We start from the raw sequence: 18,912 nt of genomic DNA, 5'->3' as shown, positions 1-18,912 counted from the left end.
AATAAAACACAGGTAAACATCTTTCTGGTATTCTCTGCTTTCAGCCAGGATCCATCTGACTTCAGCAATGATATCCCTCTTTCCACGTCCTCTTCTGTATCTGGCTTGAACTTCTGGCAGTTCCCTATTGACGTACTGCTGCAGCCACTTTTGAATGATCTTCAGCAAAATTTTACTTGTATGTGATATTAATGATATTGTTTGCTAATTTCTGCATTTCGTTGGATGACCTTTCTTGGGAATAGGCATAAATATGGGTCTCTTCCAGTCGGATGGCCAGGTAGCTGTCTTCCAAATTTCTTGGCATAGACAAGTGGGCACTTCCAGCACTGCATCCATTTGTTGAAACATCTCAATTCGTATTCTGTCAGTTCCTGGATGCTTGTTTTTCACCAATGCCTTCAGTGCAACTTGGACTTCTTCCTTCAGTACCATCAGTTCCTGATCACACGCTGCCTCCTGAAATGGTTGAAAGACCACCAATTCTTTTTGGTATAGTGACTCTGTGTATTCCTTCCATCTTGTTTTGATGCTTCCTGCGTTATTTAATATTTTCCCCCACAGAATCCTTCACTATTGCAACTCAAGGCTTGAATTTTTTCTTTAGTTCTTTCAGCTTGAAAAATGCTGCGTGTGTTCTTCCCTTTTGTTTTTCTATCTCCAGGTCTTTGCACTTGTCATTATAATACTTAACTTTGTCTTCTCGAGTTGCCCTTTGAAATATTCTGTTTGGCTCTTTTACGTCATCATTTCTTCCATTTGCTTTAGCTACTCAATATTCAAGAGCAAGTTTCAGAGGCTCTTCTGACCTTCATTTTGGTCTTTTCTTTCTTTCCTGTCTTTTTAATTACGTCTTGCTTTCTTCATGTATGATGTCGGTGATGTCATCCCACAGCTTGTCTGGTCTGCGGTCATTAGTGTTCAATGCGTCAAATCTATTTTTGAGATGGTCTCTAAATTGGAGTGGGATATACTCGATGTCGTACTTTGGCTCCCATGGACTTGTTCTAATTTTCTTCAGTTTCAACTTGAACTTGCATATGAGCAATTAATGGTCTGTTCCACAGTCAGCCCCGGCCTTGTTCTGACTGATTGATATTTGGCTTTTCCATTGTCTCTTTCCACTAATGTAGTCGATTTGACTCCTGTGTATTCCATCAGGTGAGGTCCACATGTATAGGTGCCGTTTATGTTGTTGAAAAAAACATATTTGCAACTAAGAAGTCATTGGTTGGTCTTGCAAAATTCTGTCATGTGATCTCCAGCATCGTTTCTATCACCAAGGCCATATTTTCCAACTACTGATCCTTCTTCTTTGTTTCCAACTTCTGCATTCCAATCACCAGTGATTATCAATGCATCCTGGCTACATGTTAGATCAATTTCAGACTGCAGAAATTGGTAAAAATCTTCAATTTCTTCATCTTTAGCATTATGTTTGGTGTGTAAATTTGAATAATAGTCTTACTAACTGGTCTTCCTTGTAGGCTTATGGATATTATCCTATCACTGATAGTGTTGTACTTCAGGATAGATCTTGACATGTTATTTTTGTCAATGAATGCAACACAATTCCTCTTAAGTTGTCATTCCCGGCGTAGTAGACCATATGATTGTCTGATTCAAAATGGCCCATTTCAGCTCACAAATGCCTAGGATATCAATATTTATGTGTTCCATTTCATTTTTTGACAATTTCCAATTTTAGATTCATACTTCGTACATTCCACTTTCCAATTATTAATGGATGTTTGCAGTTATTTCTTCTCATTTTGAGTCATGCCACATCAGCAAACGAAGGTCCCGAAAGCTTGACTCCATCCACAGCATTAAATTCAACTCTGCTCTGAGGAGGCAGTTCTTCCCCAGTTGCATTTTGAGTGCTTTCCAACCTGAGGAGCTCATCTTCTGGCTTTATATCAGACAATGTTCCGTTGCTGTTCATAAGGTTTTTACTGGCTAATTCTTTTCAGAAGTAGACTACCGGGTCCTTCTTCCTAGTCTGTCTTAGTCTGAAAGCTCAGCTGAAACTTGGCCACCATGGGTGACGCTGCCAGTATTTGAATACCGGTGGCATAGGTTCCGGCATCACAGCAACACTATTAGCTCTAGTTTTGCCAAATGTTAAAATTAGAGTGCAGGCATATTTTAAACAACACAAAGAAAATGAGTATGGATTTTAAAATATGGCCATGATTTCTGATATATGAGCATTAGTCAATTAATGTTTCTTACTTACTGTATACATAAAAGGCACAGAAAATATGTGCGAAGAATAAATGAAGCAATACTTTTTTCATGCACTGGTTTTGTCATGTTAAGAAATACAGAAGAATTGGAGTTACAGCTATTATAAGAGCCTAATAATTCATTTCCATGACTGCAAATATTAACCACTTCCCAATCCATTCTTCATATTCTTTCTCCATTGTTCTTTAAAATCACATTTCTTATGATGTTTCTCCTTTGTTAAAACCTTCCACTGATTTCTTATTGCCTGCAGAATACAAACTCTTTAACTTGGCCAACAGCAATCTTCATAATCTAAATCCTTCCTACCTCTTCAGCTTTGATTCATGTTCCCCCTTTTCCCACTCTACCCACTATTTCATTTGCTAATCTGCTTATAGTCCTTTGAATTCACCAGGCTCTCTCTTGTCTCTGGACCATTTGCCCTTAGTCTGGGAGTAAGAGAATGGTAGTTGTCCAACATTAACCATTCCATTCTTTTTATTGGTTACCTGGCTGCGCAGCTAGATTCTATTTGCCACTGTCTTTGCAGTTAGATGAAGTCACATGACATAGTTCTTAACAGTGGAATGTGAGCAGAAGCAATGTCTGTTGCTTCCAGGCATGGTTCTAAAGGCATTGGGTATGCCTCTTTCACAGTCACTTCACTTTCCCACTGTCCAGAATCCAGCTATTGTGTGTCTTGTTTTAACCTTGCAGACAACTACCTTGCCTAAAGAAGCAAAGAAGCAAAGACTGGAAAGGAATTCAAGTCCAAATTGACAGTGGGAAGTAGAGCTATTCTTCTGACCTAGGCATTCACATTTAGACTGTCCACAAGAGTTAAATAAACTTCTTTATTTTTTAAGTTATTGAATTGTTGGGACTCTTCATTATAGCATCTCAATCTTTGCTTTAAAAATAAACATTTTTCCTTTTTCTTGCTCCATGCTTCACTCGGATAACTTTCACCTAACCTTTAGGTCTAAGTTTAGATATCTTACCTGACTAATGCCCTACCCCAAGTCCAGGGATCTTACCTATGTTGTCCCAATGGTGTCTGTTTTTAAAAAAAATATTACCTAATATTTATCGAGCATATGCTATATGTCAGATACAGTTTAAGACATATGTATGCCATCTTTTTTAATATAATGATCTTGTTGACTAGGTCCTAATATTATCCCTGTTTTATAGTTGAGAAAACAGAGTTACAGAAAGGTTAAATATGACAGATTGTATTTTCTAAAGATAGCTGCAACAATCTTTACCATCTTACATGCTCTCTTATAATGTGACTTTAGTGCTTCTCTTGTTGAGAGATGGGATCTGTGTTTCCTCCCCTGAATTTGGGTGGACTTATGACTACAGAAAAGGTGTTACTCTGCAACATCTGTTCTGTGAGACACTCCCTTTTGGAACTTTGAGCAGCCAGATTGAAGCTGACATGCTATGAGGAAGCCCAGGTTACATGGACAAATCATAGATAATCTTTTGGCCAACAGCCACAACTGAAATCTCAGCCAGCATCTACCGTTAGATGCTTCCTGATGATTCCAGTCCCCAGCCCTCAAGTCACCCCCAGATCTCAAGTCTTCTTAGATGAAACTCAGGATATATGGAATAGAGATAAGTCATCATCATGTTCTTTCTAAATTCCTGACCTACAGAATCTGTGAGTGTAATAAAGTGGTTGTTTTAAGCTGCTAAATTTTGGTGTAATTTGTTACACAGCAATAGTAATCGGATCATTAATAAAAATACAATCTAGTATGTGGTTATCTGAGATTCAAATCTAAAACATTTGATTCCAGGGCATTCCAGAGCCCCATATAGAAACTATTTATTTGTTTTTAATCCCCAGCCTGTTTATAAACTATATTAGAGTGGAAATTTTCTTATTCGCCCTAAGAGAGGAAAGATATTTGTCTGTTTAGTTGATTTCTGTAACTTTTAGCATAGCACAGTGGCTGATACACAGTAGACATTCATAGGAGACATAGTAGATATTTCATAGTAGACATGTTAATGTACTAGACAGTATTTGTTTGATGAATTAATAAATGATAGGGCCTATGATTGGAAGTACCGAAAACATTGACATCGCCTTGTAGAAAGTGATACAAGAACCTGGTATAAGTTAACATTTGTTAAGCATCTGTCAGTTGCTTGATACTGTGCTAAGTACTTTGCATATGTCATTTTATTTACTACTTACAACCCCATAATGGAGGTATTATTAAGAGGTCCATTTTACAGATTAAGAAATGATGACATACTCAAAGCCACATAGCTGTTAAGGGACAGAATTTGGTTCTGAAGCTTGTGATGGGTATTCTCCATTTATTTGTTTTTTCTTTTCTCTCTACCCTTCTCTATCTTGCACTACAAGCTGGGAGGCTCATTCTTTGGAGTATCAAGTATACTCTCTTACCAGTTGACTTCTGATTGGGTTTAGTCAATAGAAGGCACCACTAGGAGATCAGAAAGTAGAAGAAGGAAGAGGTTTGGTGCATTCATTTACCCACCTCTCTCCATGCCAGAAGGAGCGATGGTGGTGCAATAGTGAAGCACTCGACTGCTAACCAAAAGATTGGGGGTTCAAATCCATCTGGTGGCTGTGCAGGAAAAGACTTGACGATCTGCTCCCATAAAGATTACAACCTTGAAAATCCTATGGGCCAGTTCTCCTCTGTCACATTGGATGTCTATGAGTTGAAAATCAACTTGACAGCGCCTAACAACAACAACAGCGCCATTGCAGACTGTGGTTTGTCACTGGATGCATTTTTGTTACTAAAGGCCATAGCTTCTCTAGGGCAACTTTATCATTTGGACAATTTCTCGCCAATCTTCAGTTACAAATCCCACCCCCTTGCTCTACAGCTTGAGGTGGGTGTGGCTTCCTGCTCTTGTCCCATGGGGAAGCGTGTAGCTGTAAGAGGGCCACAGCAGGGTCCTCTAACATATGGGGCCCTCTTTGGGATGGTGGAATAAGTTATCCTTTTCCTTTCATGACCCTGGCTAATATGTCATTTCTCACCTGGTAGATTTTATAAGCTCAAGAATGCAATGAATATTTATTGGTGAAGTTAAGGTTGATGTGATATCCAAATGAAATATCTTCTGGGCAGGTATTTTGGTTTATTCAAGATTTACAAATTTGGTGCACACAGAATTTCTCCCTTTATCTTCTTTGAGTCAGGAAGTTTAGCTAATAGCTATCACCATAAATGTCTTAGATAATGCGCCACTTGCTACAAAAGTAATTTTATGCTAGACAGATAATTCTGATATATTTCCAAATGAGTAGGCTTCGCTAAGAAAGAAAATCTTGGTCAAGAATTTTGGAGGACTCCAGGTGACAAAAGAGAGAACACCTACTCAACTGGTAAACTCTGGTTTCAGAGCAACCCTGATAAAAGCAAAACAATGTTAAAATGTATATCTATGGTTAGTCCTAGGATATATGGTCCTAAGATATGAAATACTGTGTTTTATAGTCATTATTAGTAAGTTGGAATATTGGTCGATAAAAGTTTCCCTGTCTAAAGAGGTTGGTCTATGTGTCCAGTTAGATATTCCATCTCCTCCTGGCAGAAATAGGACTATAGCAGCTACTCTGATGTTAGCAATCAGTACCTTTAACAAGCTAGAAGATGGGTCATTCATCACCACCACTTTCTGATGGGAAGTGCCTACCTGCATAATCATTTTAGCTCATGGTAGCTGAGACTTGCTAAGCCAGACAGATATTAACAGGCTAAGGTGGTCAGAGTGGCAGATAACTATTCCAGGATTGCTTTATGGTGAAGGTGCTTCCCCTTACAAACTAACAAAACATGGAAGAAGTGGGAAGAGGATGAGCAATTACCTTTGGTTTAACTATCCAGTGTTCAGATTGAAGTGTCTTCAGCAATTGAGTAAATGAAATGACAATGAGTATATTAAATGTGTATTTTTTAACTCATTTATATAAGTCCCTTATCCTGCAAAGACACCTATTTTGTTCCAAATGTAAGAATGACAGAATCACTAGAGAAGATGTCTATATCATTGCAACTCCAGGTTTGTCTGTGGATTGGTACCAATTGACCAACTCTTGACTACCAGTCCATGATGATATAAGTATACAAAACGAGAGCATTTAGAGATGTTTATAGCTATATAATACTTCCGTGATAGTTTTCCTTTTACAAGAGTATTTGCAAAAGATTTAGAAAAAGAGATTAAACTTTCACCACAGAGAGTTTGAGAAGCACATTTATTCATTTATTAAACCTATCAAAAAATATTTTGGACATCCATGATGTGCCAGGCATTGTTTTAGAGACTGGCAATAAAATGGTGAACAAAGCTAGCCATGATTTCTTTACTCTCAATGGATCTCAGAGACTAACAGACTATATAGATATTAATCATATTTTTTACACAAATCCAAAATTATAATTCTGTAAAGGAGACATACATAATGATGTACAGATGAGGAAGCCTTTCCTAAAAAAACAAACTCTCCAGGATGTAGATAAGTAAACTAGATGAAAGGGGGGACAGCATTGCAGACAGAAGAAACTGTATGTACAAGAGTATTGGAACAGGAGGAAGAATAGCAGACAAGAAGAAGATAAAATATAGTTCTTTTGTTTGTTTATTTTGTGGTTGTTTAAACACAGCTTAAGAGGGACCAGTGCATGGTGCAGCAGATATGCTGGGTCAGACAAAGAAGACTTGTGGGCCACATTAAAGAATTTTTGCCTTTATCTTAACACTAATAGAATAACTTGGGAGGATTTTAAGAAGGGAAATGAATTGATCAGATTAAACTTTGAAAATGGATTCAGGGGGAACCAGAGAGAATCAAAGAATCCAGGTTGGATACTATTGTAGAAGATTAGGTATGAGATGAAGGTAGCTCAGACTAGGATGGAAGTGGCAGTGATGCACAGAAGTAGTTCCTAAGTCTCAGAATGCTGATAGATATTTAAAAGGTAAAATTGACGGGGCTAGATGACTATATGAAACTTTCAGAGTTTCTTCTGATATCCATTTTGGTCTTTTCTTTCTTTCCTTCTTTTTAATGACCTCTTGCTTTCTTCATGTATGATGTCCTTGATGTTATTCCACAACTTGTCTGGTCTTTGGTCATTACTGTTCAGTGTGTCAAGTCTATTATTGAGCTGGTCTCTAAATTCAGGTGGGATATACTCAAGGTCTTCCATGCATCTATCAGTTTATCATACTGTGGGGACTTCTGTGTTGCTGTGATACTGGAAGCTAAGCCACGGGTATTCAAATACCAGCAGGGTCACCCATGGTGGACAGGTTTCAGCTGAGCTCCCAGGCTGAGACAGACTAGGAAGAAGGATCTGGTGATCTACTTCTGAAAAAATTAGCCAGTGAAAACCTTGTGAATGTGTATATATATATATACATATATACACACACACCACATATATGTACATGTATAATATATACATATACATATAGAAAAGACCAAAATAGATGTCAGAAGAGACTCTGAAACTTACTCTTGAATGTAGAGTAGCTAAAGCAAATGGAAGAAATTATGAGGTAAAAGAGCGTAAGAAGATTTCAAAGGGCGACACGAGAAGACAAAGTAAAGTACTTTAATGAAAAGTGCAAAGACCTGGAGTTAGAAAACCCAAAGGGAAGAACACTCTCAACATTTCTCAAGATAAAAAAAATTGAAGAAAAATTTCAGGCTGTGAGTAGCAATTCTGAAGGATTCTAAGGACAAAATATTGACTGACACAGGAAGCATCAAAAGAGATGGAAGAAATACACAGAGCCACTGTACCAAAAAGAATTTGTCAGCGTTCACCCATTTCAGGAGGTAGCATATGATCAAGAATTGATGGTACTGAAGGAAGATATCTAAGCTGTACTGAAGGCAATGGTGAAAAACAAGGTTCCAGGAATTGACGGAATACCAATTAAGATGTTTCAACAAATGGATGCAGTGCTGGAAGTGCTCACTCATCTATGCCAAGAAATTTGGAAGACAGCTACCTGGCCAACTGACTGGAAGAGATCCATTATTTGTGCCCATTCCAAAGAAAGGTGATCCAGTAGAATGTGGCAGTTATCGAATAATATCATTAATATCACAGGCAAGTAAAGTTTTGCTGAAAATCATTCAAAAACAGTTGAAGCAGTACTTCAACATGGAACTGCCAGAAATTTAAGCCAGATTCAGAAGAGGATGTGGAACAAGGAATATCATTGCTGATATTAGATGGATCTTGGCTGAAGGCAGAGAAAACCAGAAAGATGTTTACCTGTGCTTTATTGACTGTGCAAAGGCATTCAACTGTGTGGATGATAAAAAATTATGGATGACATTGCAAAGAATGGGAATTCCAAAACACTTAATCATGCTCATGCAGAACCTGTACACAGAGGAAGACACAGTCATTTGAATAGAACAAGGGGATACTGCGTGGTTTAAAATCAAAAAAGGTAAATGTCAGAGTTGTATCCTTTCACCATAATTTATTCAATCTGTAGGCTGAGAAAATAATCTGAGAAGCAGGACTATATGAAGAACTTGGCATCAGTATTGGTGGAAGACTCATTAACAACCTGCGATATGCAGATGACACAACCTATCTTGCTGAAAGCGAAGAGGACTTGAAGCACTTACTGACAAAGATCAAAGACTATAGCCTTCATTGTGGATTACACTTCAACATAAAAAGAACAAAAATCCTCACAACTGGACCAGTAAGCAATGTCATGATAAAAGGAGAAAAGATTGAAGTTGTCAAGGATTTCATTTTACTTGGATCTACAATCAACGTCTATGGAAGCAGCAGTCAAAAAATCAAACGACTCATTGCATGGGGTAAATCTGCTGCAAAAGACCTCTTTAAAGAGTTAAAACTCAAAGATGTCACTTTGAGGACTAAGGCACGCCTGACCCAAGTCATAGTATTTTCAATCACCTCATATGCATGCGAAAGCTGGACAGTGGATAAGGAAGACTGAAGAAGAATAGATGCCTTTTAATGATGGCGTTGATGAAGAATCATGAATATACTATGTATGGACTGCCAGAAGAACGAACAAGTCTATCTTGGAAGAAATACAGCCAGAGTGCTCCTTGGAAGCGAGGATGACAAAATTTTGTCTCACATACTTAGGACATGTTATCAGGAGGGACTAGTGCCTGGAGAAGGACATCATGTTTGGTAAAATAGAAGGTCAGCGAAAAAGAGGAAGACCTTCCATGAGATGGATTGACTCAGTAGCTGTAACAATGGGCTCAAATATAGCAGTGATTGTGAGGATGGCACAGAATAGGGCGGATAGTATTTCATTCTCTTGTACATAGGGTCACTATGAGTTGGAACTGACTCGATGGCACCTACCAACAACAATATACCTCTGAATGTATGAATATATATGTGTGAGTGTGTAAATTTAGGAATAATCTATTATCCTGGAGATTGAAGATCTTTTCCCTACTTCAGAAACGTGATACTTGGCAAGCAAGAGAAACTCAGAAGGGTACTGTTTAGAGTAAAAGTCTGAGTGGAAAGCCAGCTCAGCTAGTGTAGACTCCTTTTGGAACAGACACACAAAACTAGGGCCATGGGCCATGAGGCGTAACAGGGGTTATCATTATAGCAGTCAGAACAGGGGTGGAATAGGTGGAATCTCTGCTGTGGCACAGAGGACTGGGTTTAAGAGGTGATGGAATTCCCTCAAAGAGTGGGGAGGAATTTACTGGGATGGGTATATTGTACCTGGTCAGATACACAACCACATCTTAGACCTTATTTCTTACCTCGCTTCCCCTCATTCCAGTTTAGCCACAAGGGCCTTCTTGCTTCTTCTCCAACATGTCAAGTGTGTTCTCTATCAGTGATTTGCACCTTCTACCTGGGAAACTCCCTCCCCAGATATTCACAAGGCTCATTCACATCTCTGCTCAAATGTTTCCTGATCACAAAGGTCTCCTCTAACCACACTCTCTCCTTGTCATTTTCTTTCCCATTAACCTGCTCAATTATTTTCATTACACTTATCACCTCCTAACACTTTAACATAATAAATGTATTTGTCTTCTTGTCTATCTTTCCCACTAGAATGCAAGCTCCAGCAAGGGAGGGACTTCTTTGGTTTACAGCAGTATCTCCTGGGTCTAAAATAATGCCAGGAGCTTAGGTGGTTGGAAGTAAATAGTTGTTGAATGAGTGAATGAGAAAAATGTGAAATGTCTAGGAGTTCTCTCTTTAGATGGATTTGTATGCAGAGAAATACTGCTTTGTCACTGTTAGTTTGACAGTTTTTATCTCCAGTCTTTTGTGGCCTAGGGAAATTTGTGCACAGTTTGCAAAAACAAAGGTAGCTAGGAGAAAGGACAGCAGACAAAAAGTTAATAGTGTTCTATCCACAGCAGTTCCCTGGTTCTGATCATTGTACTGTGATTATGAAAACGCTATCATTAGGGGAATCTGACTGGGGAGAGATGAGCAGTCTCTGAACAATATTTGCTACTTTTCTGTAAGTCTGAAGTTAGTTCAAAATAAAAAGATAAAAATAGTTAATCACAGTTATTTCTGGATAGGATATTTTCTGGGATTTTCTTTGTCTTTAATTACTACTCTGTATTTTCTGAAATAACCTCAACAAAAATGGATTGATTTGAAAGTTTTTTTTAAAAGTTATGTTAAAAAAATCAGTACCACCTAGACATATGCTTCTGTGGACCAGACTTCTGTTTTTCCAAATAATCACGTGGTCAATAACTAATCAAGTCTGGTTTGAGGCTTATGTGGCAAGAAATAAGGATTAAAAGCTTTAATTAATTTTAAAATGTAAAAATTCATGAAAAAATGAGCATGATACTCCCTGAATAATAATCGTAAGTTTCCCCCAAATGATAAAAGAAGGAATTTTTATTGCATGACTGCATTGTGAGAAACTAAAAACACAGACATCAAAACAGACCATAAACTGAATAATTTATGAATATTAAAAAAGTCCCAATATTTAGCAATGAAAAAAGAAAGAAAAACATTTGATGACTCTGGGATTTAGGGACAGCCGTAGAATAAGCAGTAACTGTGAACCAGCATTGCTGAGGACATTATGAGAGCACTGTATACTAATATGGAAATGGTATTTTGAAAGGATGTAGTTGAAATTCACCTGGGAACAGAACCAAAAATAAGCAGCATAAGGGAAGCGTAAAGGAATTCAAATTCAATATGTCTTAGAATGTTGCCAGAATATGCTAATTATGTAGTAAGGAAGACCTAGAGGAAATATAAAGCAATAATCCCTGACCTCTAGGAATTTAACACATGTGTTAATGAGGCAATATGCACATGACACCAGAGGAGGAACTGTGATGAAGAGATAAATTCAATGTGCTAAAATATTCTGTGCAATTAGCACCATGGGCAGTCAACAAAATGAGCAATCAGAGTTGAATAGAGTTATCAGGGAAGGCTTCATAAAGAAGTGGGAACCAAATTCATCCATATACATGTCCATTTCTTTTAACTGGTTAGAAGATGAACAGAAGGTGCATAAAACTGAACAGGGACCTTACTGTATTAGTCACCAGAGGTATCTGTGTCCAAAAGTAGGTCCTACATTCTTGCTCTACACTATTTCAGATCAAAATATTTATGGGAAACTTGAATATTATGCTAAACATGTTCTGCCCCAAATTTCAGAGCATTAGAGCCTGTGTGCTTGTGTTCTGCATTTAAGACTTTCTTCTTATAGTGGTAAGCATAACCTCCACAATATAATTAACATTACAGAATATTATTTTATCCTAAATACTGTGCAAAGAATATTATGTACATTTTCTCCATCCTTACAGTAAAACCCAGACCCCTGCTGTTGAGTTGATTCAGACTCATACTGACCCTACAGGACAAATAGAACTGCCCCATAGGACTTCCAAGGCTGTGATCTTTCCAGGAGCATACTGCCACATCTTTATCCCACTGAGAAACCGGTGGGTTCTAACAGCCAGCCTTTTGGTTAGCAGCCAGGTGCTTTAACCACTGCATCACCAAGGCATCCTCACAATAGCCATGCAAAATAGGTCCTGTTATTATCTCCATTTTGGAGCTGATTTTATCTGAGGTTCAAGAAATTAAATAACTTGCTCAAGTCCATCAACTAATAAGTGGTAGAGTCCATATGTGGCTATCACTAGCATTTGAAACTTATCTCTATTCCTTCCCACTCTTTTGGGACCGCAACAAGAGTGGAGTCATGAACCCAGTTCTATGTTTGATCAACTACAAGTTAGCTAGCTGGAGAGTCATATTTAGTCTGAGGTCTTTTGCTTGTCTTTGACCTGAATGTGAGTCTTTAAGCAAGTCTGCCTTAATCACAGACACGCCTACCTCTAAAGGTAAGCTGTCTGTGCCAGACACTGCTTAATGTGATTCACGAGGACCACTACCTTGTCATCTCCCCATCTCTGGTTCTTTCAGATGTCTTATTCATGTGTGCTCTCTATGGCATGGGAAACTTGTCTTTATCTTATGGTCTTTATTTTGGCTTATCCTAATGGTTGGCTTCTGAAATTCTGTATAGGAAGAACTTATGGCAGTATTTAGGTCACTGGGTCTACTGGAGAGGAAGGGGACTAGAGGAATTATCTAGAATCTGCATTTGCACAGCATGTACATTGTTTCAGGATTAAAGTATTTTAGAATTTTTAATTCACACTTTATATAAGATTCTAGAAATATTGTCTGCATCAAAGATTATTAACATTATCTTTTTATGACAGGTCACATTGGAGAACAATGATAAATTCATAATTATAAATTGGCACTGTCATTAACTCTATCTTTTAACTCCCAGAATCCGCCATGCCTTCAGGTGTCTACTGGTATACTGGCTATAATTCCTCAGAACCCATCTTGGCATCAACCTGAGCCAGGTCTCCTACCAACAAGGAGATACTCAATTAATCAACATAAAGTGTTCTAAGTTTCATCAACTGAAAAAGCACTGTGTGAGAGGCACTTGTGCACTTTATTTTAATTTATTAAGACTATATTTGGGTTGTTAGCGAAAAATCAATGCATATAGTAATTCTACACTTTTATTTAAACGTCTATATTCAAAGGTAATTGTTCAAAGTGATCTCTTTTGTCTGAATTATAAGAAGAATTTGTTTAAGTAGGCTCTTTGGTATAAAATGTAAAATTTGTGGAAATGCAAATACTCTTTCATCACCAACTGCCTTTTGATGATGTGCCAACATAGTAGCAATTCCTATGCTCATTATGCATTTAGCTGTGGATAAAATACCTTCTTTGGCTATGTTAAAGCCATTTTCTATAATTATTTTTTCCTGTTATTAACTAAATGTCAAAAGTACTTTGAAATGATATCAAATATGTATTGGTAAAATATGTTTTACATTCTATAGAAAGGTGTAAATTGAAATCTTTAAGCTCTGTTAATGTACGTATCTTCTCTGTAAGAAGAAGATGAAGTAAATGGATATAGACGGATAGAAAATGTATGAAAAGAGATGAATACATAGGTAGGTAGATAGGCAATGCTATTAAACTTTAAAAAAGCACTTTACCAAAAATTTTTGGTAACCTTGGTTTATGGTAACCATAAGAAACTTTTCATAACCGTTAGAAACCTCGAAAGGTACAGATTTCCCATTTCAAAGGTTAGAAAACTGTAGTTCAGACCGATTAATCATATTACCCAATTCATAGAACTGAATCATTACGACCAGAAGTCAAGCCCTGTTCTTGTCAGAGCACTGACTGCTCTATCCCTTCATAATACCAGATGGTGCATTGGGATAAGAGGACACAGTTGTGACAGTGAGTCAAGTGAGACTCAGGAGTCAATACATGAGATTATATAAGAAAAGGTAAAAAATACAATGATTATGGTTTCACAATTCAGAGAGGGGACACATTGAAAAGTAAGTCTTACTGGAAAGTGGATCTAAATAGTATCAAAATTATCTCAGAAAATCTAGAATAAATGCTTATCAATAATAATAATGAATATGAAATGCGTATTATATGATCAAAATATAATGTATTACCTTATATTGCAGTATACTGTATTATACTGTATCTTATTCCTTTGTTATTACATTAGAACATATTACATTGCTTTCTTACATTCTATGATATTGGAATACAATCCAGTTTTGCAGATTCATTGCTTATGGAATGTTTACTCACTTCCTCCCACCGCCCCCTCTACTGCCACCCCAAAACTGCTTCTCCTAAGAACCAACTTCCCTTTAGTGAGGATTTATGATTATCGATCTAAAGCGGTCCAGAGGGGAGCTCTGGAAGCTCGTTTTCCCTGACACATCAAATATGTACATGCCACAAAATCAGCTACCTAGTGAGTTAAAACCCCATAATTGTAATAGTGAAATGAAAATTACTCAAGCAGATTTGGTTAGCCACAGTAACAAGACTTATAACCTTTATGAAGGCCTTTGGGCCCTAATTATTCAGCAGCTGCTGCCAGGGCCAAAACAGGCCCACATCTCCAGCAGCTAATTTGCATTTCACATCTTCTTAAGCAGGCTGTCTTGTTCCATTGGGGTACTTGGCCTATTTTTGAGGTCCTTTGCCCCTATCAATAAATAAGCCCCTCTCTTTTTCTCCAACTCAAAGAAAAAAAAAAAAGATTAATAGTATTTAACAAATACAAGGGCCTTTGAAAAAAAGAAGATGTGAAAATCATGTAGGAGAAACAACTCTGGTCACTACTTAGTTGAGTAGCAGATACATTATGTCACCAGCCAATTCCTTAATGGGCCAAGATTTTAGGGGACTCCAAAGAAGTCATTGAAATAAGAGAAACTACCATGATACATGATTCATCAAACTGGATTAGCCAAACATTTTGGTTACAATCATGGCCATCTGTTACTTCTTATTGTGAGACTGTCAGAGTTGGCAGAAGTTCTCTGCCTTTTATTGTCACCTTAATTAGATATCCAAGAAAGAAGTTTTGTGTTGAGCTCTGCCTTAACCATATCTTTTTTGGAGGGGATAATGGGGGGAGAGGGGTTTTGGAAACTTGATCATGACACAAATGATTGCACAGATGTTTTCTTGAGTTATGTAAATTCCCACCCATGTCTAAAAACGTTGTTAACTCCCATTGTTGCTGAAACAATGGTAACTTTATTTGGGACCATAGAGAAGTATCCACAGTCAGGAGACAATCAGAGTACAAGCATAGCACAGCTCTTCCTTCTCAGACAGTTCTACAAAAAACAAATTGGTTGGTCCCCACTTGATGACACCATTTTCTTTTTTAATTGACCAGGGAAATGTAGGAAAAAATGAAAGCTTGTTTGTTTTTGTTTGCTTTGGGGGAAATTCAGCAAAGATGGTGATGATGATGATGATGATGATGATGTGTGTTCACTGATATATATCTGAGTATGTGTGTGTGTGTGTGTGTGTGTGTGTGTGTCTGTAGAGAGAGAGACATTATACTATTTCTTAAATCTGTTGGTAGGACTGGCTATAAATTTATGGGGTCTAATGCAAAATGGATCTCTAGTGGCTCAGTGGTTACCAGCTCAGCTGCTAACCAAAGGTCGGTAGTTCGAAATCACCAGCTGCTTCTTGGAAACTCTATGGAGAAGTTCTACTCAGTCCTATGCGGTTGCTATGAGTCAGAATCAATGGCAATAGGTTTAGTTTTCTCCGTTAGTGCAAAATGAAAACGCATGACCCCTTGCTAAAAAAAAAATTAAAAATTTTAAAATGGCAACAGCAGATGATTAAAACAAACACAGGACGCTGTGTGGCTGCACTGGTATTACATCCATGAAGCTGATCCTGTCCATTGAGTTCTCAGGAGCCATTATTTGAAAAGGCTGGATCCGGTCAACCCCGCTTTTTCTGTAGCTTGCCGAGATCTTTCTTCTTTAGCTTGCAAACCAAATGTAGGAGGTTAAATAACAGTGAGGTCTGCAACAATCCAGCTAATTACTAACACTAAAGTAGGGCATTTGGAAGCAGGGGGGACAAGGCCCTTTTCTAATTTGCAGTGAGAATCTTTTTGTTTGGTAATTGTAAGCCGAATACACAAAGAGGGAAAATAAGGCTGGTGCTGCCTTGTCAATGATTTAATTATTTTCCCATCTACACTTGTTTTTGAAGCTTATCAGAGCAAAGTACTGTGGGCAGCCCAGCTGTCACTGTCATCATTGTGGCTCCGAGTGTTATAGTCCTGATTCCCATTGTTATGCAATTAATCTTTTGCTTTGCACTAATGGATAAACAAGCATATTTACTGCAGCATAAAATCCTAATTATTTTTTGAACAGATTCATAAAGGGAATGTAAATTAATGGCAAGTGACAATTGTGATAAATGTGTACTATATCTTTAAATGTCAGGGTTCCAGCAGTGTAGATTGAGCCCATGCATGGATATGAAAGCGGCTCCACTTGCATTTACCTTGAGGAGGCACAGTAATCATGCTCAAAATCTGTTCTTCAAGGGTAACTTGTACATTTAGACCATACTGATTAGAAATTATAGCATGTTGACAGGGCTGTTCTCAATAGCTGGGTACTCTTGAGCTATTGTTACTGTTTTTAAAAATTATTATTAAGGATGTTGAATTTTACCTGAGCCCTGTGATCCTAGAAAACAGCAAAGGTTAAGAAATGTCCCCATTCTTTGTGTTCTGGAAATCACTTCATGCAAAGAACGGTACTTTTCACATAAGACATAAATAAGACTCATAGATGTCCCCTTGTTTATCTATGACAAGGCCAGACACCCACTGCCAAAAACCCGATGCAGTTGAGTTTATTCTGACTCATAGCGAGTCTATAGGACAGAGTAGAATGGTCCCATAGAGTTTCCAAGGAGTGGCTGGTGGATTTAAACTGTCAACGTTTTGGTTAGCAGCCAATCACTTAACCACTGCGCCACCAGGGCTCCAGACACAGACCCTCCAAATTCCCTTTCTTTGTCTCATAAGAGATGAACTAAACTGCTTGTGATCCATCTGAACACAATGCTTGTTAACCAATCTTTGGTTAAGATTCTCTCTTCCAGGCCCGCTCAACTCTGGCCCGCCCTCAGACAGATTAAGGGCCTCTGCCTTAAAATAGGCTGGCCTCAGCATAAAACAGTCTTTGATGTAGTGTCTGATCACGCCATCCTTTTATCCCACTTTCCCACACCTGGTTCTTTCTAGCTTTGTTTATTCTCATCTCTTTATAAGAAAACAAACAAAACCTTTCTGCCTGATTCTTGAGACTTTTGTTCTTCCAGTTGGAGTAGTCCCTTACCCCCTTGTGATAATCCTTTTGACTAAAACAAACAAACAAAAAAACCCCAAACCCATTGCTGTCAAGTAGATTCTGACTCATAGTAAGCCTATAGGACAGGATAGAACTACCCCATAGAGTTTCCAAGGAGCAGCTGGTGGATTCGAACTGCTGACCTTTTGGTTAGTAGCCGTAGCACTTAACCACTATGCCACCAAGGTTTCCTTTTGACTAAAGTGTCTGCTTACTAAGAGTCTGAATTTGTGATTTTTTGTTTGACATTACTATTACTTATTACAACTTATACCTATAACCACAGCGATAAACATTAAATTTAGGTGGTTCTGTGTGTGTGTGTGTGTGTGTGTGTGTGTGTGTGTGTGTTTTCCTATATCAAGCAGTGTCCTGGGCACATTCACAAAATTTTCTTATTAAAAATAAGTTACAACAATCTGGACACATTTGACAGTTTAAGCAAAAGAAGTCCAACACAAAATAGCACACACTATGCAATTCTATGTATATGAAGTTAAATTACAGGAAAAACTAGTTTATTCTATGAGGAGTAATTAAAATAATTTCCCTTCGAGTGGGGAAGTGATTGCAAGCGGACCTTCTGAAGTGCTGTTTATGGTCTCTTTCTTGAGCTGGCAGTTTGTTACACAGATGTTTTCAATTTGTAAATATTTGTTGAATTGTAAAATTGAATGGAATCCCTGGGTGGCGCAAATTGTTAACAAGCTTGTTGCTAACCCAGAGGTTGGAGGTTTGAGTCCACCCAGAGGTGCCTTGGAAGAAAGCCCTAGTAGTCCACTTCCAAAAAATCAGCCATTGAAAACCCTATGGAGTACAGTTCTACTCTGACACAGATGGGGTACCAGAAATCGGAGTCAACTTGACAGCAACTGGTATACCGGTACAATTCAACATGTGCGCTTTTCTTTAGGAATATTGTACTTGATAAAAACTTTATCATATTTTCTCAGCGATCCTGATTTTAAAATTGAGATGCAGGGTGGTTAAACAACAGACCAACTTCCAACAGATAAAAAGGGGCAGAACAAGGCTTTGAATCAATGTCTCCATTAATTTCAAGGAGCATCCCCCTAACATCGCAATGTTGAAGCTGACTTATAAAGAAGTCTGAGCTTTTCTGCCTCTCGGTACACAATGATGAACAATATTGAAAGCCTTTAAAAATGCATTGTAGAGTTCCGACAAAATGGCGCTCTAGGCAGAAGCACCACGCCGTCCCTCCACAGCAAAGATCCGAAAAACTAAGCCGAACAGAGAATACAACAATCCTGAAACCCTAAAACATCAAATGAAGAGATAAAGAACTCAGCCAAGCACCAAATGGAGTGAGAAAACTGACAGAGAAT

The sequence above is a fragment of the Trichechus manatus genome, unplaced genomic scaffold, assembly GCF_000243295.1.
Source record: "Trichechus manatus latirostris isolate Lorelei unplaced genomic scaffold, TriManLat1.0 scaffold00006, whole genome shotgun sequence".
NCBI lineage: Eukaryota > Metazoa > Chordata > Mammalia > Sirenia > Trichechidae > Trichechus > Trichechus manatus.
Note: the sequence above shows the minus strand (reverse complement) of the source record.